The sequence below is a fragment of the Podarcis melisellensis genome (assembly GCF_964234715.1).
Source record: "Podarcis melisellensis genome assembly, chromosome: 6".
Taxonomy (NCBI): domain Eukaryota; kingdom Metazoa; phylum Chordata; class Lepidosauria; order Squamata; family Lacertidae; genus Podarcis; species Podarcis melisellensis.
In genome coordinates, this window is record NC_138538.1 from 43,347,692 (window position 1) to 43,373,409 (window position 25,718).

At 40.0% G+C, this 25,718-nt stretch overlaps 1 protein-coding gene across 1 annotated transcript in view; it reads right to left on the reverse strand.

Annotated features, from left to right (window-relative positions):
* FOXP4 (forkhead box P4) overlaps window positions 1-16,329 on the reverse strand; it is a 152,837-nt gene extending 136,508 nt beyond the window's left edge. Inside the window, exon 1 of the mRNA XM_081915576.1 lies at window positions 16,122-16,329. The gene's annotated coding sequence lies outside the window, so the exon portion shown is untranslated. The remainder of the gene's footprint in view (window positions 1-16,121) is intronic.
* Between the last annotated feature and the right edge of the window lie 9,389 nt (window positions 16,330-25,718).

The following is a 25,718-nucleotide window of genomic DNA, read 5'->3' on the forward strand; positions in this document are numbered from 1 at the left end:
CATTTCCTACTTCAAGCCACTGTGGATGGGCATCGTCCAGAAAGAAATACGCTGAATAAGTAAAAAAAAGTAAAATTTGAAACACCCCCCCCCCCACTGCAACCACACTTTCTTCGGAAGGCAAGAATCTGTCTTAAATAAGACTTTAATATATATTTTTTAATCATGCAGGCATGCACTACAGAATCCAAAAAGTAAAAGGTATTACCGGCAACTTGTTAGGAGTTGTGTGAATCAACTTCCCTGATTCAAGTTCTGCCCTGTTTTATGAGAGTGAAGCATACCTCAGTCATACCACCAAGGTAGCTGCTGAAATACTACCATCATTTTGTACGTACTGTCAGAGAAAGAACAAGAAGATGCAGCATAACAAGTACTCAGATACGGAAAGCCTATCCAGTGTCTTACTCTAATTAAGCCCTTTACTCAACAGAAGCAGCAGTTTGCTGTCAATGAAAAAAAAAGCAACTACTACCCTCAAGAAGATAGTGGAAATGGGCCTTGGCCCAGTCCCAAACTGCTCTATGAAAATGTTTGTTCTGCTAAAACTGTTCCTATATCCTACAGATATGGTGCAGCTTATCATTTTTTTTTAACAATAAAGAACTAATAAATCAGAATCAGTAAGTAGTACCAGCAGCCAGGAGACAAATTCCTAAATCCTCCAGGCAAAAATGTATCCAGTGCATACATGCCTATAGTGCAAGATTATACCATTTAACTGGTGCCGCCCTCAGTGCAAAGCTGTACATCTGGGAACTCTGCCTGCTTCAGTTAATTTTTCCTTACAGTTTACAAGGCTCCAAATTAGCCACTTCCTTCAACAAGAAACATCTAAGAACTAGTTTACTAGTTTTAGAATAGGCTATTAAACGAGTAACTGAATAGCTCACATCACAAAGAGAATTACATGTAGGCACATGTTAGATATGAGAAAATCTAACTGCACATTTCCCCCCCTCTAAATAAATAAATAAATAAATGGTAGCTCTACAAAGTCAGTTGACTTGGCCAACTTCGGTGTGACGCCAGAAATAGCTGTAATAATTTCAATTTAAAACTTTCCCATATTGCTTTACCGCCACATGGACTAATAGGTGAAAGAGACTGAGAGAAAAGAAGACAAATATGCAGGTTCTTTTAGACCTAAAAATTCTTGGTCATCTTATGCTGGCTATTATGTGTAGCCCAAGGTCCTCAGCGCCTTCCAGCTCCTGCACTCTCGATTTCACAAAATGCACAATACTAGATTTACAGCTCTGAAGAAATTGTAGCTTGCATGATCACAGGACAAGCACGGAATCGGAAGAAACAGCTGTTTCTCTGACATGTCTTAACTTTTCCTCTACAGCAGAATGTGAATCTCTCTACCTATTCAATCAGTAACCCATAGCAAGAACTCCATATGACAGCAAAATAAATACTAGTTGCATTCAGGGCTTTAATGTCAGCGTTATCGCTCCTATTGAGAACTGGAAAGAGATTCACAATCCAGCTCATCCCAGACTAACAAATCAGATTATGGTAGTCCTCTTGTGTTTATGGGTCATGTTGGAACCTCTCCTCCACCACCCCCCACCTTCCCCTTCAGCTATGTCAGGGTGGAATGCTATTTCCAGATGATTAAGAGAGTGATTTTGGCTTTGTTACTACTGCAACTTTCCTCACAAAGTGCAGGCAGTCTGAAGCTCTTTAGACAGTCACCTTCATTTGCACACCTTGATGTGTTCTGTTTCACATGGGGACAAAACAGTAGGGTCTGAACATGCCTGAGCTATATCCAACATGCCAAAGTTCGGGAACATAGAAATTATCAAAAGCTGAAATTTTTGCAGCTTGAAAAATGGGGTTACATATTTTATTTTATTTTTAGTTTTAATGCATACATCTTAAAAGTGGGACATGCAAGATGTCAGCATTCCATTCCCATAGTTGGCTAAATATGAATGCCGCCTAGGAGGGAAAATAATAGTTCTAGAGTAGTGCTAGATAATACACTCCTTGCAATGTTTGAGATGTTTATACCTCCGTATAAAAGTTTATCAGGGTGGTTCACAAAAATTAAGAATAGAGGAAATACAATAGTGCCTTAATGCTATTACTGGGCCAAAAAGGGAACTTTCAGTTCTAACAGGTGGGGGAAGGGGGACAGTGGCTTATTTCAGAAATAAATGATTTTTGCACCAAGAGAAAAGTGCTATACCTGCAAGCCTCCCTGTTCCCTATTCTTGTGTACTATAATGCAAGACTTTATTAAATCTCAGTTTTCAGAGGAAAACTAGGAAAATCATATCCTAGTTTGTAATCAGAGATTAAACCTGGTTTCAGGTTTCCTGGTTTTAATGTAATAGGAAACTGGTTTAAACAAACCGTCGTAGTTTTTCAGCAGAGTGCATAAGAGAAGGGAAAGGGAGAAAGGGCATATACAAGCCTAATGTTCATTCTCAGTCCAATGTACCATGGCTTATTAGCTAGAGATCAGCCTAAACTGGGTCAACATGACTGTCTTTGATTTCATCAAGAAGGAAGCAACTAATCATAGTACAGTGGTACCTCTAGTTAAGTACTAAATTCGTTCCGGAGGTCCGTTCTTAACCTGAAACTGTTCTTAACCTGAAGCACCACTTTAGCTAATGGGGCCTCCCGCTGCCACAGTGCCGCTGGAGCACAATTTCTGTTCTTATCCTGAAGCAAAGTTCTTAACCTGAAGCACTATTTTTGGGTTAGTGGAGATTGTAACCTGAAGCGTATGTAACCTGAGGTACCACTGTACTTACAGTACTGTGCTACGAACTCCATACACACAAGAACAAAATGACTGATAGACCAAAAAGTGAACTATGCTAATGAAAGATTGCTGAAAGGAATTTTTTATTTTATTTGGGGTATTCCTATACAATCTTCATAGTATTTTATTCTAAGATGGTCTACAGAGTGTCCAAGGAGGAAGAGGTTCAGCAAAGGCAACCTGGAGACCAAGGATCAGAAATCACCCTGAGTGCCATTCTAGTCTCATCCCAGACCTTAAAATCCAAGGAAACTCTTAAAATTCATTCATCCCTAGATGACAAAACAAGTGCTCCAGCACTAAATAGCCTCAAATTGGATACATCACTGAGTGGAAGCATATAAAGGTTTAAGAACACTGAAAGGAGAAGGATTTTCCTACTTCAGATTAACTAAAATTACTAGGATGACAAAACCCTTTCAAGGAAGAGATGGGTTTTTAAAAAGCTTCTCTCTCATTTCACCGATTCTTACTCCTGGGTTACCACTTTATCAGGTCCATATGTAGTATAATGCAAACTGAACCTCATTATAAACTGTCACACTCAAACTTGAACTTGGGTCAGGGGAGAGTACTGTACAAAAGTTTAGGCCCATTTTACATAATAAATGAAGTTACATAGTTGAGGCTTTCTTAGAGTGTACCATTTCAGGGTGCAAATGGGGTGGCATCTGAATGCTTCCCACAGGGGGAGGGCTCGGTACACCAGGGTAAAGAGTTTTAAGCTGCTCTAAAGGGTGTTTTTCCTGATTCCATGGAGAAAATTTACCACCTGCAATCTGAAGTGGTACAGCCCAGGAAAGGACTTACCACACAATTCCAGTGATTGTGAATATAGGGTCTAAAAATATTGCTATTTCTCAGGAACTATGAGATTCCCTTTTACACACACACACACACACACACACACACACACACACACACAGGGTAGGTAAAATGTCACAAGCACAGAGACATCATGTTGCCATGCCTCCTTTAACAGACCTAGACAGTGCTATACTTACTTTATAATATGTCACAAATAATGTGTTAACATGCCACTCCAAGAAAGAACTAGCACCACAAGGAACCCATCACCAGTTTCTGGGGCAAAGCCTATACCTCCAACCATTTACATGCCGTAACCAAGAACTACAGAATCCGACAGACATTATTCAAACAATTCCTTTCTTCAGTTTATTTTAGTGCACCGTACTTCAAACAATATATTTTCAAAGCACATGAATATGTACAGTACCTTTAAAGAAAATACACAGCCCTACAGCGCATCAGCAAGCAAAAGCAGACATTTGATTTTATGCAATAATGTGTCAAACTTTGGAACAGAACTTTCTCCATGTGGCGGCATGGGCTAGGGGAGGGAAGAAGTGCCTGGTTATTCCAAGTCAGGGCAAGACTACTATATCAAGGTTTGAGGCAGCAAAACTTAAAAATTCACATTGGACTTGGGTCCACCTTTACTCTGGACTGTGAAAACAGTGTAGAAACTCTAAACATTTTCTGCTGACACCAGAGCATGGAAACCTTTTATTTCAATAAATATTACATTATTAAGAAAAATGATAGTCAAATAGTAAGAATAGTCATGACCGGGTTTTTCTTTTTGCCCTCTTTGCAAAAAGGTCAGATGCGCTCATTCTGGTTTCATAGTACAAGGAACTACATCAGTTATCAAAACATTGAGTATGTCTCCCTTTATTCCAGATGGCTATAGAAAGTCAAGAACACACACACAGAGAGAGAGAGAGAGGACAGAGAGACAGACAGACAGACAGACAGAGACAGAGAGTTTTTAACTCTGGACATTTGCATAACTCAGAATTCAATGTGCATAACAGGGAGTTTTCATCTGAAGTTCCCATCCTAGTGCAACACATGCATGTTCAAAAATGCTTTTCATTAGTTATATTTCATTCTGGCCCTATTGTTCCCTTAGAATCGATAGTCTAATAGCAACCAACCCCTTCTGCCTTCCCTTGAGAAAGTCCTTTCACAACAGACAAGAGATTGCATTATTGCAGGGAGACGAAAGCAGGAGGAGAGTTGATCTAGAACTTCCCTCACCAAGTGCCTTATTTTCCACCCTTGGCCCAGTTCTGCTCTGGATTCCAAACCAACATTAGGTGGCTGCATGCCAATCATGGACTTCACAAGAATGGTGTTGTTTCTTTTACTGGTAGTTGCCCTTTTCAGTGATCAAGTTCTACCCTGAGCAAGCTACATGGTAGAAGACACACTATAGGGCATTTCTACTAAAGAACACACCAGATATATACTTTGCACATAAAACCAGCATCCTCTCTTACTCCTCTGAAAATATTCATATAGTACAGTTGCCATACATCCGGAATTTCCCAGACATAGCCGGCAATCAGCTGTCAGAAACAGTGTCTGGGCAGAAATTGCTGAAATGTCTGGGGAAATCTTTACATATGGCAACCTGTGTCGGCAGTGTCGTTTTTTTGCCAATAAAAAAAATAAAAGCTCAACCTTCCAGCATAGCCCGGTAAATCCTATTTGAGTATCCTGTGGTAGGCGAGATACTAATTTCTGCACTATGGTTACTTTTAAGACTTCACACTGAAATACTATGGGAAAATAAAAACAGTAGGTGCAGTCTGAAACCATACAAATTGAAACAAGCAGGACTCTCATTTGTAGATCATTTCTCTGAATGTGGTGATGGAGCCAAAAAATAGTTTCTATTTTCTTTTTAACAAAAGGCTGCAAAAAGCAATAATTCTGTGTAGCGTTTGTTTCAACATAAAAATTGCTGGACAAAGTTAACCAATGGTACACCATTATAAATTCCCCATCTCTAAAATGGGGATAACAGCAAACTGCCAAAGAGTATGTTATAAAGATCAAGAATACAGCAATTTAAAAAGCGCTACAGAAATTAATAATACACAACCTGATCACAAATTTAGAACATTTCATCCAAATATAGATAGTGGAACAACTTTGTTATGAAAATATTAAATCTCAAAAAAACCAGAATATTAAGTTTTAATTTCTAATTGCCTATGGAGAGAAATGATTGTTTCTGTCCTTTCGCTATGCCAAACGTAACTCTCAGAATTACACGACATGAAGTATGGGATACTTGAAACCAAATATTGGCCAGGCATAAGGGTAAATTTAAAGTTAGATGAACAAAAAGAAAATGCTCAGCATGATTGTTATGTTGTATTATTGAAATGCCACTTTATCTGACTGAATGAATTGGGCGTAGGAGAGAAAGCGACCTCAGTGCAAAGATTTTTAGCACTCAAAATTAAAACGATGCCTCCTTCCATGAACAACATGAATGTTATGTTTACATCAGAGGCAAAAATAGGACAAGAAAAGGTCAGGGGTGAAGTTGGCTGAAGTCCTGTAACTTAAATCTTTAAATCAGAACAATTGCTTTCCTTCACACCTGCAAATTCCACCTCAAGAGTCTACTGCAAAAGTAATATTAACATACTTTCATCACCCAACTGCATAGTTTGGTCTAGTTAAAACACACATAAAATCTCAAAAAAGTGAATGTTTTTGATATATTTTGTAGAAAATGGTTTCTACTAGAAAGGGGGGAGGGTATAAGAGATGACTCTTCTTCTTCCTCCTCCTACTCCTCCTCCTCTTCTTCAGTTCCCCACTGTGCTATGCCAGCCTCTCCCTTCTACCTATTGAAAAAACACCAGTCTGCAATTTTTCTTTAAGTGCGAGGGGGAAAAACTGCTAAATTTTGCTTGCTAAGAAAGTATCTTGGCATTATAAACTGCCATCCACTTCAGATTAATGCATCCACCCTAGTAATACACGAAGGCAAAGAAATAGAAGAAAACCAGGTCACCGTTCATTAATGAACAAATGCAACTTGCCAGAGTCCGTAGCCATAGTCTCTGTTTGGAGAAGGTACCTTGTCAAAACAAATGCCGGGCAGCTGCAAGAAACAAAGGCACAACATCTTCTAAAATAGAAGCTGGAGCTTGCCTAAAACATTGTGTATGTCCAATAGTTGAACCAAGATGAATCAGAGAAGAGAGGGATGCCAACTCTCTGCATAAACTGCTTGGTATCGGCATACTCTCTGGAATTGGAAAAGGTCAATAATACTGAAAAGTGACCTCCAAGAACCAAGTTGTTCTAGACTGTTAGGCTCACTGGAAGATGTAGCTTTGTATTGTATCCTTGGCACCCCTCTATGAACTTTTTCTTGCCTTCTTGAAATGCTTCTCAGTCAACTAGCTGGGCACACAAAAAATGTTTGATGGGCATTTAAGTCAGCCGTAAGAACCTAGTTACACCATACATGAGTGCCCCCCCACCACCAAAAAATAGGAAGGCAGAGAGATGTTAACAGTACTGTTTCCACTCCCTTGTCTAGGCAAAGATAATGCTGCTTCAGCCTGAGCTAGGAGGAGATAGTCATCAATTCCAACTGGCTGTTTATTGTGACGTTAAGGGCTGGCTGTAACTAATCAGATTGCAGCAAAACAACTTGCCACAAACAGTCCAGTTATGTCAATTATCTGATATTCAGCATTTCCACCTTTAATCCCACATCTGGCAAATCAGGACCTAAACCAAAAGGCGGCAGCATCCTTTCACACGTAAATCGGAAGAGCTCTGTGACCCAGACCTTCATCCATCTGGGAAGCCATTTCTGAGAGTCCCAAGAATATCTTCAGGACAGAAAAATGGGCAGAGCTGGGTCAAATTCAGGTCATGCTATGGAGTGCTTTCTATACAAAACACACTGGGTTCAAGTTTAAAAACTCCCTACTAGGTTACAAACATAAATCATTTGTAAATATTTTGGAGTTAATGAATGCTGAATAACAAGAATGCAAAGAATTATCCTATAGGGTACACCAGGAAAATTAAGGTACGAAGTGTTTGACGATGCTCAAATATCACTTTGCTCCATTATACTGGCATAGTATTGCCCTTCATCTAAAAATCCAGCTGTTCCCTACCTCACTACAATGGATGAAGTCCTGCTATTTGACAGGATCTACTGCCTCTCCCATTATATACTTCTTTTTGAGTCTTTGCTGATGGCAGAAAAACAGGCTTTCTGCATCTCCTCCAATCCTTCACACACACACCACAAGCAAGCTTTTTTCACCCTGTTCATGTGGTCAAGTACCTTATTTACAGAGGCTTTTCTAAGGTGCCCAACACCAAGAAGTACACCCAACTACTTCAGTGTAATTCTATTCCAAAACGGGGGTAACTGTCATTGAAATTAGATGTTACTGAAGCAATGACCCACCCAAAGCAACACAGGATGGTCACAGCACAACCAAAAAGTGAACTAGACAGTCTAGGTCTTGAAACACAGGTCAACACCATCTACTTATATCGACCTTTTGCCTAAGAGAAAACAATCACGATGTTTTATTTGAATATACCTGGGTTGTCATTTGTAAAGCTTAAAATATATATGAACTAGAAGTGTATATAGGAAATAGACCATAGGAAAACCCTAGAAAAATTGCCTGAAAATATCAACTAATTCATCTACATTCTTCTTTGCCGCTTCCCATGTTTTATTTGTTTGTATGAGGCCATGGGATATGGGAGAACAGTTTTAAGCCGCTGGCCACTCCTAGATTTTTTTAAAGAGGAATGACTGGTTTTTAACTGAGCAAACTGCCTCTTCGGGGATGGGATATATTCCCCAAAACTGCTTTGTTCAGTCCCGCATGTGTGAGTCATTACACAGCTTCCTTCTGACAGGATCAAACAGTGCCAGATAAATCCAGAAGCATGTTAGCTCCTATGCTGCCCTCAAGGAACACACTATACACATGCTCCGTTGCCTAATACTGCAAAGGCACACTGGTCATTTCACTGTCTTCATGCAGGATGCTTTATGCTTTACCTGATAGTGCTATCCCACCCTTCTTGTGCTTATACAGGCAAGTAGGGCTCTCTTCTAAACCATACTAGCATAAATTCAGGAAGCTAAATAGATTGAGGAGAAATACTGCCAGGATAGTGTTCATGTTAAAATATCCAGGTTCATTGGCATACAGCTGCTATATACAAATGGGCCAACGCTCCATTCTTCAAAAAAGATACAAACTTCTCTTCCCTTATGAATTTGCGTTGATTTTCCTTATTCATTATTTCATGAACTAGTGAAGCAAAGTCAAGCTTCTCACAGAGAATCGCTTTTATTTATTTAACAAGATTTATATACCGCTTGATTGTAATAAAACCTCAAAGCGGCTTGCCAAACCTTCCGGGAAAGCCTCCCCCCACTTCGAAGTATGACTGTTTAGTTTACCCCTGTATTAACACACTTGCCTGGTAGCCATAAACAATAAGGAATTGCATGCAAGTGAGCTAATGGACTGACAGACGATGGATGGGGCACTCCAGCAAGTAAGTTGCTGCAGGACAGAAGCTGCCTCCTCTTCACCCAGTATAGATATGCAGCAGGCTGCTGGGAGAGGAGCAGAGCTCTCTGTCCCTCCTCTGCCAACCCCTGTCGGCTAATTAAAACCTTTGCATGCCAGTGACTTCCATAGGTTTGTTTCCAACTCTGGTTTAGCTGCTGCCTATATGCTAATGCCTGTTCAAAGGCACCACGTGGTAAAGTTTCGCCAGTGAGGCAGAATGAGAAGCAGCATATCAAAATGGGGCACTCTCCCACCCAGGTATTTTCAATGCTTGTGGTTTTTTTATCGATACTTAGAAATTTTTATAGTGTGCTTTTATGAAGTTTGCATGCAGTTAACGTAATACTCCATCCAGAATGCCAGGATACACAACAACCCTTAATGGGTGGCAGAAATCCTCGTCTACTGATCCATTTGTTGTTGAAAGTCCTGAAACGGATGGAAGTGTTTTAGGTAAGCGGGCAGTGAATTGATCAGATTCTGTCTCTTTGCAAGGACATGGAGGTTGGGTAACATGTGCAGGCTAGCAGATAACAAATGCTGATATTGCCATAAAGACCAAGTCAGTAGAGCACAATGTGCAATAGTGAATTTGAAAGAGTCAGATTCACAATGCTAAGTAACACCTTGTCCAGGAAACTCTACTGACCTGATGAGATACTTACATTGCAAAGTTTTCAATAACCGTCCTCTATACAGACAACCTCTGTTCACCAGACACAGCAGGGTTTTTATAAAACAAAACGAGACTCCAGGTTTTCCCAATGAATCCCCACACTATGGATCTTGGCTTAAATTACCTTATGTATACAAATGTGCAAGTGCACTTGTACTTTTTAATATATCCTCCTTCCTAGTTCAGCTTTTTAACCCTTTCCTAAAATCAAAATCTCTGTAGAAAATATATTAACGGATAGAAATTCAATAATCAACTGAACCATCAGTTCAAACGTGCGCACACATATATACACTGTTATAAGACAAATTGAAACTGAATTCTGGAAATGTTCTATCTACTGCATTCCACCCTGTATTGCTTCAAAACCCTTTTCACGTAAGACAAGCAGATTTTTCAAAGAAAACAAAAACTGTTTTAAATTCCATGTGCAAACTGCACACACTAGGACTGAAACTCCAGTGTGGGTAGAAGAACAAAGTCAAATGTGAAAATAGTATTTTTAACTTAAAAACAAAACAAACATTTCAAAAGCCTCCCTCTCGCCTACCAAGAAAAAATGTTTATGTCCAGTGAAGGAGCTTCTGAGACAAAGCAGCACAATGAATTAATAGAGAAATGTATTAATGTGTCTATTTGATACAGAGCCAGAAAAATTAACAGAACAAATCAACAAATGGAAGTGAATGAAATCTAAGTTTGTGGCACGGATGCCAATTTCAAAGTTTATATAATAGTAAAACTGCATTCAAAATTTGAAAATTTATTATTTTGTTAATCATATCTCCTATCACACACCTCCCAGGTACAGATTTCCCTCATATAATTTAAGTCATCACTCTCTTCCTATCAACAACAATTCTGAAGGTGTGTTTTAACCTGCCATGTGGCAATTACTCCCAGTGTAAGGAGGAAATCACTCAGCCCTGGAGGCAAATGAATTAGCCAAGTTTGAAAGGTGGCATCCTGTTCTATGCAACAGCACAATAATGCCAAATTGAAAATAATTAAATCAAAACAGGCATCAGTGGGACTTGTTTTGAAGTTGTTGTCTTTAAATCATGTTAAAGATCTTTTATTGCCCTCTCTTAAGACAACTGGGATAAAACAATATATTTTTGCAGGCAAAAGCAAGTTCTTCCATAAGGAAGCAATAAGAGAGCCTTTTTCTACCCTGAAGGCCAAACCATACACAAGCAGAGTTTGATTATAACGGCTGATAACGAATTTCTTGCAGGATCTCAGTGCCAAGAACCTGTGTAACAATATGTTGTCTTCCTGAAGCACAGGGCACAGATGAGTAGCTTTATATGATGTTATCCCCTAACCTTTTTTTTAGAGTGAATGCCTTTTCTAGAAACAAACACCTGCTACCAGTAAAGAAGGACTTTGGTGAACAAATGACTTCTCTCTCCGCTTCAACTTTCATGGAAAAGCACTGATTGGAAGGGCGAAGCGGAGGTGGAAAGCTCTTTACTAAATGGTGCCAAGCTATAAAATTTACATTCTAAGGGAAGGGGAATACATATATGCTCATCTTTTCTGTGAGATCCATCTCTTCCCCCTCTAGTTTTAAGGTGGGGGTTCAGAATTCTGACTCTCCCCAGTTCTCACACAGGCACACGCTTTATCACAGCAGTCCTAACCATGGTTACTTGGAAGTAAGTCCCATTGAACTTAGTGAGATTTATTTCTGGGTGAACTGCACTGTATGTCACTTTAAAAAGCAAAACACAACAGTACCTTTTCTTCCTCCAACTTCGATCTCCCCCCACATGCAACAGAAACATTTCAGCCATCACCCCCTCCCTTCCCCATTTCAGCCCCACAGCGAGACACACACAAACATTATCAGATTCAAAAGCATCCCCTCTGCCATGAGAAAAGAAAAGCTCTTAGGCTTCTTTGGGCAAAAACTTCACAACTGACTGCACATAGTTCCCGGCTTGGTTATTAGAAAAGAAAAAGAGAAAGCGCCTGAAGTGGTTATTTTATTTGCTCTTTGTTTTATAGATTTCCCCCCTTTCTTCTTAAAGAAACCCTCCTTTCTATAAAGAGAGTCTGAATTAGAGATCCACCAGATTTTTTGGTATTATTGATTGTACTCTTAATAAGTAAAAGAGCAATCGAAAATGTTAATATAATAAGAAAATATGCAGTGTAAATTGAACGAACTATTCACTCCAAATTATTTTCTCAATTATTACATCCTTTAGTCCTGCATGCAAACAAAAAACTTTTCTTATTATAATCCTAAACTGTGACATTAGAGTATCAGATGAACTTGACGACTTCATGGTCTAGAAAGTTACCAGTCCGGGAAGAAAGAAATTCCATGCCTATTTACCCAGCTTTCCTTACAATATTACACAATGGAGCTGTGAAAAGGCAGCCTACTGTATGTATCTTACTCTGCAAGAAGGTTTTTGCCTAACACCAGTGCTTAGTGCCTGTGGGACTGGAATACTCCCCCCCCCCCATTTAATCTTTGCTAAAAAAAAGAATTCAAAAATGGATGGGAGAGAAGGTTTTTGATCATATATTTCCATGCCAAAATACTCAAATTAATCATATAAGATAGCACTTTACTAGAGAAACATTTTTCCTTTTCATTATGTTTGTAGTTTTAAAATATAACTAATCACTTGCATCAATTGTAACTAAATAGATGTTCTCCCCACTCAAAATTTAAATGTTTACAATCTCTGCACATACGCATAAGCATTAAGTTTTGAAGATTTGTTTAAACTTCCAAGAACTTTATATAAAATCAATTCAAAATACAGGAAACACAGGAGCTCAGCAATTAACTCCACTTCAATGTGCACCCATTTCTGAGGGGGAGAAAATAAAGGAACAAAGATTTGGAACCAGAACCAACACACACACACACACACACACACACACACCACCAGACCTGGTTTGCACAATAAATTATGAATCTGGTCCTGACCATCTTTCTTAGTTTAAATCTGACTGGTTTTTTTAAAACTTGAGAGGGGAAGGGGGTTAAATATTTTAAATCATGTTATACAAGCATCACTCACCTGCAATATATGCTCTCAGTTTAAAGTACAATTAACAGAAATTAAGAAATGTTAAATATGTGTAAAAAATGGTTTAGGATCCTGGATGCTATTGCAGGTAGCATACACAACTCACAGGGCCCAGTGCCTAAGAAAGTAACACACTGTGACAATTTGACAGAAAATGTCCTGTGAGCAACACAAGCCCCTTCTTGTGTAAATGTTTTAACATGTAGTAATATATCTGTAGAATACTATACTATTTCTGTTGTTGATTATACCCACCTTTTAAACACAATGTAATAATTCTTTTTTATTGTACACCCCACAGCTTTTCTGAAAGCATTAAACTGAAGTTATAAGCCATTGCTAAAAACTGGAGTAAATTTTTGTCTCCAAAGAAACACTATTTCGGACTGAGCACTTGATTGAAGTCAGCAATGGACCCTGGAATGGGATCTGTAGTGAAATTCCTTAGGGCTAAATTAAGAAGAGACAAATCTCACTATGTGTTTGTCAAATGCATTCCTTGTAATACTGCGCTTCAAAAGATCTTTTAGAGTCTAAGTGTCTCTAATGAATTAGTATACCTATTCTCATCCATTCGAAGTTTATTTTGAACTTGAGAAGAGATGATTAAATGATTTCATTTTTTAAATACCAAATTCAATGGGAGTTTTTGTTTCAGATCACATACCCCCCAAAAAAATGGTCTGCCAAAATAGAACCATTTTTAACACTCCCCCCATATTTGAACTCATCTGCGTTATGAAGCATTCAGAACTTTATCACGTATGAAAATTTATAAAAGAACCAAGATCTATAACTTTAATAATTATTCTGCTGTGTGTCAATGGTGATGAAATGATGATAGAAATGGAGCATTATCTTCATAGACCCATGTCAACTACAAGTTTTAAAATACATTTTACTTGAAACTTCTCAGCTGCCCAAGAAAGGCTGATAATGAATTTGCTCCCTTTCTCTTAATGACCGACTAATGCTCAGAAAACTATGATACACCTACTAGAAGACCCAGTCCCAATTCACAATCACAGCAAAATATCTATGGGGGTCCTTTTTTAAAATATATATATATGTTGATGTTTTAGGTTGTTTAAGATTTGTGCTTTTAAAAAGTTCTCTGTTAGGAGAAACCTATACAGATAAACCAAGAACATCACTTCTAAGCTCCTAAGTCTGAATATAAATTTTCCCCTTTCAAGTTTCAATCACCGTGGCATTTAAATTATATATATTTGCACCATTTCCCACTTTTATACAGATTTCTATAGGTTATATAAAAATTTATATAGGTCCCCCCTCTTTTTAGGCAGCACTGGGATGGCATCACATTGTATTATAGTGAACAATGTATACGATCATTTCTCTGCTAATTTTAGTTCAAGTTTGCTGCTCTAAGGGATATTAGAAACATTTCTAATTCAGAGGTGGCATTTAAAGGTGGGAGTAGAAGACTAACCGACAAGAAGCTGAGGAGACAGACTGAAAGACTGATTGGGCCAAAAACATTACCTGAATGCAATAAATACATTTTGTGCATTTAAGAAATATATAAAACAAGGAAGATCAAGCTCATTTAAGAATGTAGATGATAAAGTGAACTACTGTAACAACAGAGTATATTTATTGCTACCTTCCCAGCAGGAAATAATAATTTAAAGAGCCATTAAAAGTTTTTGTTTTAGTCTTGTTATTTAGAATAAAGCAAATTTAAATTTCAGCCACCGTATAAAAACCGGTAAGAAATAAGGGGAATTCAGGATTTATGAAATATTTTTCTAGCATCTCTACCACCTCAAAGTTTTATTACCCTAAAGAATAAACCTAAGCCAGAGAGCCGATCTTTTCGCTAGACAAAAAACTTTCCTATCCGTTGCCAACTTGTTTGCCAGGAAAAAGTTATTTCAGAGTGGAGAAGACAAGAAATTCTGCTATCCCAATTCAGGATCTCACCCCCACTCTAAATGTGTACTCAAGAAGACCATAAATGTGAGTGCCTTTGAGCCTATCCATCCTGTCAATCACAATAAATTGTAATTCAAAGACACACTTACAGGACTGATTGATCTGCAGAAACCCCAAAGCGGTTTTGCAACATCTACTCCCCACCCCTCTTCACATTCACAAAACAGAGGAACAAAAAAAAAACAAAAAAAAATCCACTCACTGCCTGCTCCTTCCTTCATTTTTCCCTATAAGCAAGAACCTCTTATCCCTGCCTCCCATCCTCACAGCTCCCCCCATGAACAAAGAGGAAAGCTTTCCAACACCCCAACTAGTCTCACATATCCGATTCCTTTGGTTTCCATGCCACCCTCTGTAAATCCCAGCTGAAAAGTTATTTCCACCAGCACCTCTCTTTGTCTGGAGTGCTCCGTTTTCCGGGTACCCCGAACTTTCACGCCTCCCTTTTATCAAAAGGCACAGATGAATTCAACTGAGAGGAGGCTGCCTTCGCCAAGTAGTTTTTCTATATTCCACATACACACCCTAACATCCTTGAGGTTGCGATCTCAAAGGGAGAGAGTAAAGAAGGATGCGGGAAAGGGGGGCGAGGGAGAAGGGAGGGAATCAACAAAGCATAAATCTCAGCCTCCTCCACACACCTGCTTTTTCCAAAACACCTGGGGGGCAGGCGCAACAGACCGGCCAGTTTATCAACTTTAAGTCGTTCCTGGTCGCAAATATTCCATGCAAGGTATATATATATATATATATCTTTAAAGCAGAAGAGTGCGCGCGGCGGCGGCGGCGGGGGGGTGTAGAGAGAAAGAGGAAGGAACTACTGTATGGATTAAAAACTAAACTAGAAAGTTTAAGAGGAGGGGGAGGGGAGGGTTGTTGTTGTTGTTGCTGCTGCTGCTGCTACTGTTAAAAGATCCCACCAACCTGTTTCGATCTACAGCGCCTGGAATCGGGTCTCAACTTTTAACACCCCCCACTTGGAGCATGTGGCTGCCTCTTTGCTGCTGCTGCTCCCGCCGCCGCCGCCGCTGCTACCGCCGTTGCCTCGTCCAGCTTCGTCCCTTGCGGAGCAGAAATGCCTCCAGCTCCCAGCAGCCCGAGGTTCCCCCAAAGTTAAACACCTCGGAGACAAAGAGAGAGAGACAGAGAAAGAGAGAGAGAGAGAGAGAGAGAAAGAGGGAGAAGCAAGCCGACAGAGAGAGAGAAGAGAAAGCACTAACACAGTTCAGGCATGATCATACTTTTCTCCTGCCAAAGGCTTTGCCGCTTTCTTCTCTTATTGTATTCGGGGGGGGGGTCCTGTTTCTTCTTCCTTCACCCCTTTCTCCTGTTCCGTTTTCCTCAATGGAAGTCTCAGAGGCGGGCGGGGGGGGAGGGGGGAGTCAATCTATGTCTCGGGTCCCTCCTCTCTCTGTCCCATTCAGATGTGGAGATCAGCTTCTAATCACAGGGGTTGTGTCTGTACTGGAGATGTGACTTGAGAGCTGGGAAGGGAGGGGAGGGGGGAAAGAGAGAGAGAGAGAGAGTTACTTCCAGTTCTACCATAATCCATCTAAAGCAGGTGCAGCTCTTTTCCAAGCCCACAGGTCCTGAATGGAAAAGGAAGCCACGGGCGAGGAAAGGGGAAGGAAAGGTTTTTTTGAATCGAGGCGACCAAAAGGAAGCGAGGCCCCTCTCTCAAGTCACCTTTTGGGGCCTTTAATACCTGAAATCGTGATTTCTCCGCACTTTTAATGTGTTAAGTTTCCCCTCCTTTCTTATATATTTAAGTGGGGGGGCGGATAATAAGGGGTACATATTTTTCTTACAGTTTCCCGTGTTTTGGGTCGTTCAGTTTTTACTAATAGCCCTTGTGTTAGTTAGGCTACCGATTCTGGTTTTAAAGACCCTGCTGAAAGAGTGGCCTCGCTGCTATGTCATACCTTAACATATTTTACCAAACAGTTTAATGGGCACATATACTGCGTCTGTCTGTGTGCTACAAACCCGCAGGGATCGTTGTAGGTATCACACAGGTGCATGCAGCAGGACTGGCCGCTGCTCCTCTCAAGGTGCACAGGAAATATTAAATGTGTGTTGGATCCCAGATAACATGGGAAGCGGGCCATACAATTTTGTTGTGAATATGGGGGGATGATTAGGGTTGTTTTCACTCATGAGACTTAAGTCCGGTTTCTTTGCATTTCTATTTGCAATGCCAATGAAATACTTATATTAGCCTGAATAACTTTGAAATGGCTTCCTACCACTTTCTGACAAGTATTAAAAAAACATTTGCATGAGCACACGCAGAGTGAGGGGGAGACTCAATTTATTTTTAATTAACGTAAGTAAAAATGTCCTCACACTTGCAACCCTAAGCATAGGATTAGGCTTCATAAACGTTATAAAGTACTCTTCACACCTGACCCTTAGTTTATTTACTTGGAAATGGCTTTTAAAAATTATACTGAGATTGGAAAGCTTGACCATTTTTGCTAATCATACTGAGATCCTTTTCATTTCCCTAAATGTTTTGCAGGTCTCTTCAAATTTGCCTTGAATTTTGCTCTCACTGAAACCATACTTTCCAGTATGTATGTGTAGGACTGGCTTGTGAAAGAGCAGCAGAATTCACCCAGGTTTATTATTTTTAATAATAATATGCAACACAATTATCAGCATATTTATTAAAAAGAGGGTCCCCCTACATTTAGTTGGGCTTACTTTCTAGTAAGCATCTTTAGGATTGCAGCCTTAGTACACCCCAGCTCTTATCTTCTGGATACATTCAATAGGTCAAAAAATGCCTTTACCTGTATTTACCAATCCCTCAGTAACAATGATCCTGATCTGTTCAGAGAACACTGAATATATATGCTATATATATGCTTAAATAAGACATTTTATTTGGGATATTTCTATGCCTTATTTCTATTGAAGGATACTGATGTTGCCTTATTCCATACATTAAAAAATAAAACAAATAAAAATATAAAATACAGATAAATAATAAAATAACCATCACCTACATTTGAGGGTGGGGTGAAGAGATAGATCCAGCTGCCTCTGGGCAAGGCCTGATTCAGATCAGGATTACAGTGCTGTGGAATGGTTTTCACCTGTGCCATTTTCCCAGCTGAAGTCAACCCTATGGTATGTTTTACCCTGTGGAGAAATGGCAGCGATGCGGGGCGGGGTAGATTTCGACCAGGAAAATGGATTGGTGGAAAGTTTAAAACACCATCTCCTAGCAATCATGGTCCTGATTTGAATTCCCAGCCTCTTGTGGCTGCTCTGATCCTTTTTAAAAAAAAAAGGGGGGGGGGAGATCTGATTCATTGATCGCTCACATTACATCTAGTTTGCCTTAAGTCTAATTAAAATGACCCAACATAAATGGACAAAAATCAGCACTACTAAAAGCTATCCACAGTTAAATGCCTTTGAAAGCTCAAATAAATTATATTTATATATTACCTGGTGTTTGTATTAAGGGTACAATCCTTACAGCCAGCATTCAACCAGCTGAGGGGCCACAGGAAAGGCCCTTGAATGGACAGCACAAAGGCCACTGGACGTTCCCCTAGTATGTTGTTGTTGTTGTTAAAAATTTGTATACCACCCTTCATCTGAAGATCCCATGGGTTTAGATGTTGCACAGGTTGCGGGGGCCAAAATGGAGTATGTCAGGAAAGGCAAGGAACCAGAAGAGTGTCCAAAACTACACCAGCCCCAGTAATTTTCATCTCATTGGAATCAATGCGAGAGTTGTTTTTTTTAAAGATGGACTTGGAAGAGGGGAGAGATGCTGCCCCCAACCCCATGCTGGCCTCACCTATCTGACAAGACTTTGGATGTGGTGGTTGCTCTGTCTGATAGATACCATACATGTATGAGGGGGAATGCTGCAGTGCTTCAGCTGTAGAACAGAGAAGACCCTGTCCCCTAACTTCCAAAGGCAGGGGAACCAGAGCAGCTCCTCAGCCTAACATCTGAGCAAAAGAGGGAGTCCATATGAATGCAGACAGTTCTTCAGTTTTTCTCGGTCTTAAGAAATGAGGCATTTTCCTTAAATAAGGGCACATGTGCTACCATTACATTTTCAAGTTCACTACTTCGTGAGGGATAGAAACAGATTTTTAGACAGCCATTTTGCATACAAGAGAAGCATGGATGTTTCTGCTGCTACAACTATGTGCTGCTCTTGTCCCACTGTGGCTGCAATCCTAAATTTATTTAAGTAGTAAGGCCTATTGAAATCAATGAAGCATATTCCTGAGAAGCCATTATTAGAATTGGGCTGTAAAAGCTGCAATCCAATGAATGTTTATTTGGATGCAAATCCTACTGAACACAAAGCAAAATACCTTAAGTATTCCACCATCGAAATTGGTCGGACTTGCTTCCATGTACACATGCATAGCATGGCCTCCACAGATTCAATATTCATGTTTTTCTCCTGAGTAAAGATTAATAGGTTGAATTGTAAAAACGTATCCAAATGCCACAACATTTAACTTACTTTTTGCAAAACCTTATGAAGAGCAGCAGCAGTAGTAAGAAAGAAAAACTCAAAATGTTTTTATCAGACAGAAACCACAACCCAATGCACATTTATGCACTCTTAGAACCCACTGAAATCATGGAGCTTAGTTAGGCACATCTAACCCTATGCAGAATTGTGGCCCAAGGCTGCAATCCTGCTATCATGTTATGCATAGGTAAGTCCTACTGCTTTGCCTTAAATGAAAGGAAAATCTAATTTAAACATTTCTGCAGGAAAGGCTCTCAATTCCCTATCGTGCTTTCATTTGTGAGACCAGGCCTTATTTGCTGAGTGATTCTTATACCTCTAATAGTACTCATGCAAAAGCAATGCAATAAAGTTTTCTATAACAGAATAACTAAATATTTGTTGAAGATTGTATTTTAGCTGGAAACATATCAGGGTTTGTCAATGAATTTATTTGAACCTATTATTTTCTTTGGATCTTGATTAATTGGGTGTTGTAATATGGGGTACTTCTATGGTCCAGGAAAAACTGTTAGTGTTTCTTTCTAGAGTAACATTACTGCCCCAAAATTTTATATTATATTGTCAACAGTGTTGTCTTTCAAAGCAGTCACACTATGAACTGAGCTTTCAAAAGCCTGCAAACTGCAAATAAAATGAAATGTTTTACCTGTGTACAGTGGTACCTCTGGTTACGAATGCTTCGGGTTACGAACTCCGCTACCCCGGAAGTAGCTGCTCCTGGTTGCGAACTTTGCCCCAGGATGTGAATGGAAATTGTGCGTTGGAGGCGCCCGCGCAGCAGGAGACCCCATTAGCAAAAGCGCGCCTCAGGATAAGAATGCTTTCAGCTTAAGAACGGACCTCCGGAATGAACTAAGTTTGTAACCACTGTACATGCACAGATTTTCCTAGAAGCTGATCAACTTCAGGCTGATTGTTTTCTCTTCCTTCTCTCTTTCAAGAAAATTCTGTATTACCCTGTGTTATACTGAAATTGCATACAAGACTAATTTTGGCTACTGTTTTCTAAAAAGGCTGATATCTAGAGCATGCAGTCTCTCATTTATTTTTTAGAAATTAATAACATTATTTATATTTCTCCCACAATTCCCTAATGAGTTCAGGGCAGTGTGTATGGTCCTTCACCATCACTTTTTTTTTAATCATGGCAGCCCTATGTTAGGGCGAGTGCCTAGACACATGAAATGTTTTTGAAAATCAAATCAACAAAGCAAAATATTGATAAACTTTTAGAAAAAATATCCTAACCAAACATATTCCTCATATTTTTGATTTCTTCTAATAACATATGAAGGTCTAGGTTGTAGCAGTTGCCAAGAATGCCTTTTGCCACTCCCATCTTGTGAAAACGCTGTGGCCCTTTCTAGCAGATCAAAACCTATCTGTCAATTCCTTGTTGATAACCTGAATAAATACTTGAAATGTACTGGTCCAAGGTTGTAAATAGCTACTCACTGGATCACCTCTGGCTAACAAAAATGTCAAGCAGGCACTGTGGCACATAGGTTTTACATAACATGGTTCATTACCGCAAGCAGATTAGTGACAATGGGGGGGTTAATATTTTTTGTGGACCTCCTTGCAGTGCTGTAGTGGTCAGTTCCACACAGATCAATCAGTGACGGACTACAGCTTCACATCCCTAAACCTATATTTAATCTCTGCCTACAACACAAGGCCTACTTTTGACGTATAGTAAAAACGAAACGAACATGCCCACCTTTCTCTCCCACTCTTCTCTTTCTCAGAAAGTAAATAGTGGCAGTGTCTCTGTTCTTACCTGCCTTGCATTTGGCTATGCCTCAATTGTGGGCCACAACATACCTGTGAAACATAAATATTTGGGTAGTGAGAGGGGCTCAGACAAAATGGAGGATGGGAAAAGGCTCTTTCTTTCATTACTACCTCACACACACAAAATACACACCTCACCCGGTGCACCGGCAGGCCCTTGTCTACCATACAATATTGTGCACACTCAAGCCCACACTTGTGTCCTGACTGTGGAATCTGCGGCCTACCATCAAATTTTGGTTGATGACAGTAACTACAAAATTAGCAGTTTATGCCTACAGTCAGGCTCTTGAACGACAATAAGCCACAAGTCATGTGAATAAGACTTTACTGTAGACACCATTTGCCCTGAGCCACAAAGGGACTTGATTTGCTGTAGCTCTTTGCCTTAGACCTTGTCCCTCTCTCCTGCTGGAAGAGCACAATTGAAGAAATATGGCACTTACAGCATGCATTTTGTAATTTTACAAAACAAGGATGCATGTCAAGGTTTTTAAAAAGTCAGTTTTGCGAACAGAATTGCTGTTAGCTGGAGAGTTTTATCAAAATGTGCACTGTATACATTCAGATCTTTTTCACTTGGATGGAGAATTCTGTTTTGATTAAAGCATTTCGTCATTTCTCAACAACAGAAATGAAAGCTTGTTAAGAAATACAATACAATATAAATACAATTTCCATGCTACATGTGCAGCGTGGGTTTTTTTAAAAAAAATTACTGGCACAAAAATTATCAAAATAATGCTTGTCAATGTTCAGTTTTGCTCTGATGTTTTACAAATGGAAAGTTTTAATGAAATCATATATTTTTTCAACAATATGTAGCATTGGGTAATGGCCCAGTTTTGAAAACAATACTGCTAAAGCCACATTGGGCACATTCCAGCAAAAATTGGTTGTGTGACTAAAGCCATATTCGGGCATTCTTCTCCTCACGCACTAAGGTGGGGGGGGGAGTGATTGTGTGCCAGCTAGCTCCTCCCCCTTGATAGCCTCATCAACATCAACCCTTTGCCCACCACACACTGAAGGGCAAATGTCTGTAGCAGCGAGCCTGCTGTTTTTGTGTAGGCTCTCCCTCATGCAATTATAATCAAATGAAAATAGGAATGCCGGCATAGTGCTGAAGTCTCAATGAAATCTATGGAACTTGTCAAAGAGGCCCATTCCATCCAACACAAGTGTTCCTAGGATTACTTTAGAACTGAATGGGAGTTACTTCTCAGTAAAATCTGCTTGCTCCCAGATCCTACCCAAGCTTCTCATCTTTGTCTTCAAAACTGACCATGGCCCTGTTCGCCACCCCCTTACACCCTGTCTTATATCCCAGCATGTCCCTGCTCTCTCAAACAACCCCACCCTATCTCCATTGCCTCATGTATAGGACTGTCTCATAGAATTGAAGAATTGTCAGCTATCAATAGGAACCAAATATCATTATATATACCATAATACAGTGGTACCTCGGGTTACAGAAGCTTCAGGTTACAGATGCTTCAGGTTACAGACTCCGCTAACCCAGAAATAGTACCTCGAGCTAAGAACTTTGCTTCAGGATGAGAACAGAAATTGTGGCGCGGCGGCAGCAGGAGGCCCCATTAGCTAGAGTGGTGCTTCGGGTTTAGAACAGTTTCAGGTTAAGAATGGACCTCCAGAACAAATTTTCTTAACCCGACGTACCACTGTATACTATGCTATATTCAATACTGATATCCGAAAGTTAAAGTCAAATGGAAATCAAATATCAACAGATGTAACACACATATAGTAACTTGTTCAAATTACACAAGGTGAATATTCAATATAAAAATTCATAGAGTTTTAAGAATTTTTGGAAGCAAATTTCATTGATTGCTACAAGATTTCCAGTTGATCACACAACCTGCTACTTCCTTTCCTTCTCTTTGGTTCCTTTGAAAGTAGTTGTTTTCTTGTTGAGGTGGCTCTAGCCCCAATACCCCCTTCTTCCCCCCTCAGCTCTCAACATTTCAACATAACTCCTGCTTGCAAATATCAGTAGGGGAAAAGAAGATGCGGGGGTTACTAAGACCCTCCTGCTTATCTTGCTCCACAAAGGCAAAGGAAAATGGCCTGAGTGAAAGCAAGGTGAGGTAGCATCAACTTGCCCCTTAAAACTGGCATCCACAACCTTTGATGCCTTTATCTAGAACCATCCTCCTTCTCAGCCTGCTTTACAAACATTTTTCATATATAATGTTATACCTCAACAGACATATATTAAGAGGCCATGAGATGGCTCAGAGTCCTTTGAGTCAAAGCTGGTTTGCTATAGTGGTTAGAGTTTTGGGCTAGGACTTGAGAGACCAGGGTTGAAATCCCTACTTGACCATGAAGCTCACTGGGTGACCTTGGGTCAGTCACTGCCCCTCAGCATAATCTACCATACAGAGTTTGCTGTGGGGATTAATTGAGGTGGGGAGAGCCATAGGTGAGATATCAATGCAATGAATGAATGAATTTCAGCTTCTGCTTTCTCTACCAGCTCAGCTAAGGCTGAGTGGTTCCTCACCCAATAGACAATTATAAACTACCTCACACAAAAGCTGGATCTGATTAGGAAACAGCCCAAACATAAAAACAACCCATGTCTATTTCTTCCTAACACTTTCTCTCTTGGTTTTGACCAGGCTTCACCAACCTGGTGCCCTCCAGCAGCACTGTCTGGGGCTGATGGAAGTTGTAGTCTATAAAGGATTTAGAAGGCACCAGGTTGGTTGGTGATGGCTTCAATCAAAGATGACTCTCAAGCTTCTGCTTCATTTGAATCTATTTGCATAATGGATCCAGCACAGAATAAGCAGCATACTGGAAAATTCCAAGGGATCCATGAGTATAAAAATAGTTAACAGAGTTTAATATAAATGATGAAGCAAAAGCAGTGACCAACATTGAATGAGTAAAAGCTGGCCTGTAATTAGCAGGATCCCAGAAAGGGGAGGTGTCTTTCTTATGCCCCCGAACTAGAGAAAGTGTCTGATACCTTTCCACATGGTTGCTGGCACTGCCTTCCTTGGCTAAATAGTTGTGAAATTCCTATTCCAGCTTTAGACAAAATGGTTAGGTGGGTGGCCATGGCTTTGTCATTGGGCTATTACATTCCAGTTGTGTAAGGCAATGAAATGACGTGATCCATTTACTGTAAGTGATGAGAAATCCCCTGGCTCTGCATTTAAAAACAACATATTCCTCTCAGCGCTGGGTTAAAAGCCAACCCACTAGCCTTAGTCAACAAGTAACTGCATCATGTTTTCCCAAACAAATATCCACAAGGAAATGTAGAACTCCTTAGTGGCTCTAAAGCCAGAGAAGGGGGAATAGGGAGGGCTGCATGTGGAGTATCCATTCTGGAGATGGATGTGCTGGGAGATATAAAATTAGATGGGGCTGTGTGGCATAAATACAAGTATATAGTGCCTGTAAATTACTCCGAAGATGCCAAACGCTACCAACTTTTAGTCAGGCTAGCATCTGTGCTATAGGTTTTCCAATGACCAAAGCAGTAAAATGTTCTAGAAATGATGCTTCTATTTTTAAACAATGGGTTTTGCTGTCCAAATCATTTATATTACTGTGGGTGATTACATGTTAAATGCTTAGGATCCATGCATAGAATAATAGAATTGTAGAGTTGGAAGGGATCCTCAAGGGCCATCTAGTCTGACCCCTGCAATGCAGGAGTCACAACTAAAGAATCCTCAAACCATCTTCTCTCAATGTAATCCATCTGTTGTGGATTTATCATATTTTCTCAACACTGGATTTTGGACACTTCCAGGTGAGATTTTATTTTGTGATTGATGCGCCTTGTGCAACTTTTTTGCAGCATCATTGCTGTGTAGCAAAATGACATCCTGCATCTCCTCCCCACCCCATTTAATCCAGACTAAACTTTACAGACAAAATCTAATAAGTAAAATGACTGCTGCCACAATACATTTGTGGTATCTCAACACCTCGTTTGCAAATTAAGCCCCTGTCTGGAAGCACCCTTTGTTTCTGGGGAATATAATGTCACATGAATACCAGGGGCCATAACAAACTGGCTCCATGCCTCACTCATTCTGAGAAATATATACGGCTCTGTACACATTACCATTTTCTCTGGCTCTACCTGTTTGAAGCCATGTAGACAGAACTTTAGCCACAATCTATACCTGTAGTTTCCTGCGAAATTCTCCTGCTTGATGCATTTTCCCTCAAAGCAGATTCCATCCAATTTGAAAGTGTGCTTTGTGGTTAAATCTCTACTGTGTACATGCAGCATGTAAATGCAGCATGAAATACAGTGGCTGAGGGAACGACCTTTCTAGGTTTTAAGCTGCTAATGTGTACACAGCCCTAAAAAGGCAAAGGTACCCCTGACTCTTAGCGGACGACTCTGGGGTTGCGCGCTCATCTCACTCTATAGGCTGAGGGAGCCGGCGTTTGTCCGTAGACAGCTTCCGGGCCATGTGGCCAGCATGACTGAGCCGCTTCTGGCGAACCAGAGCAGCACACGGAAACG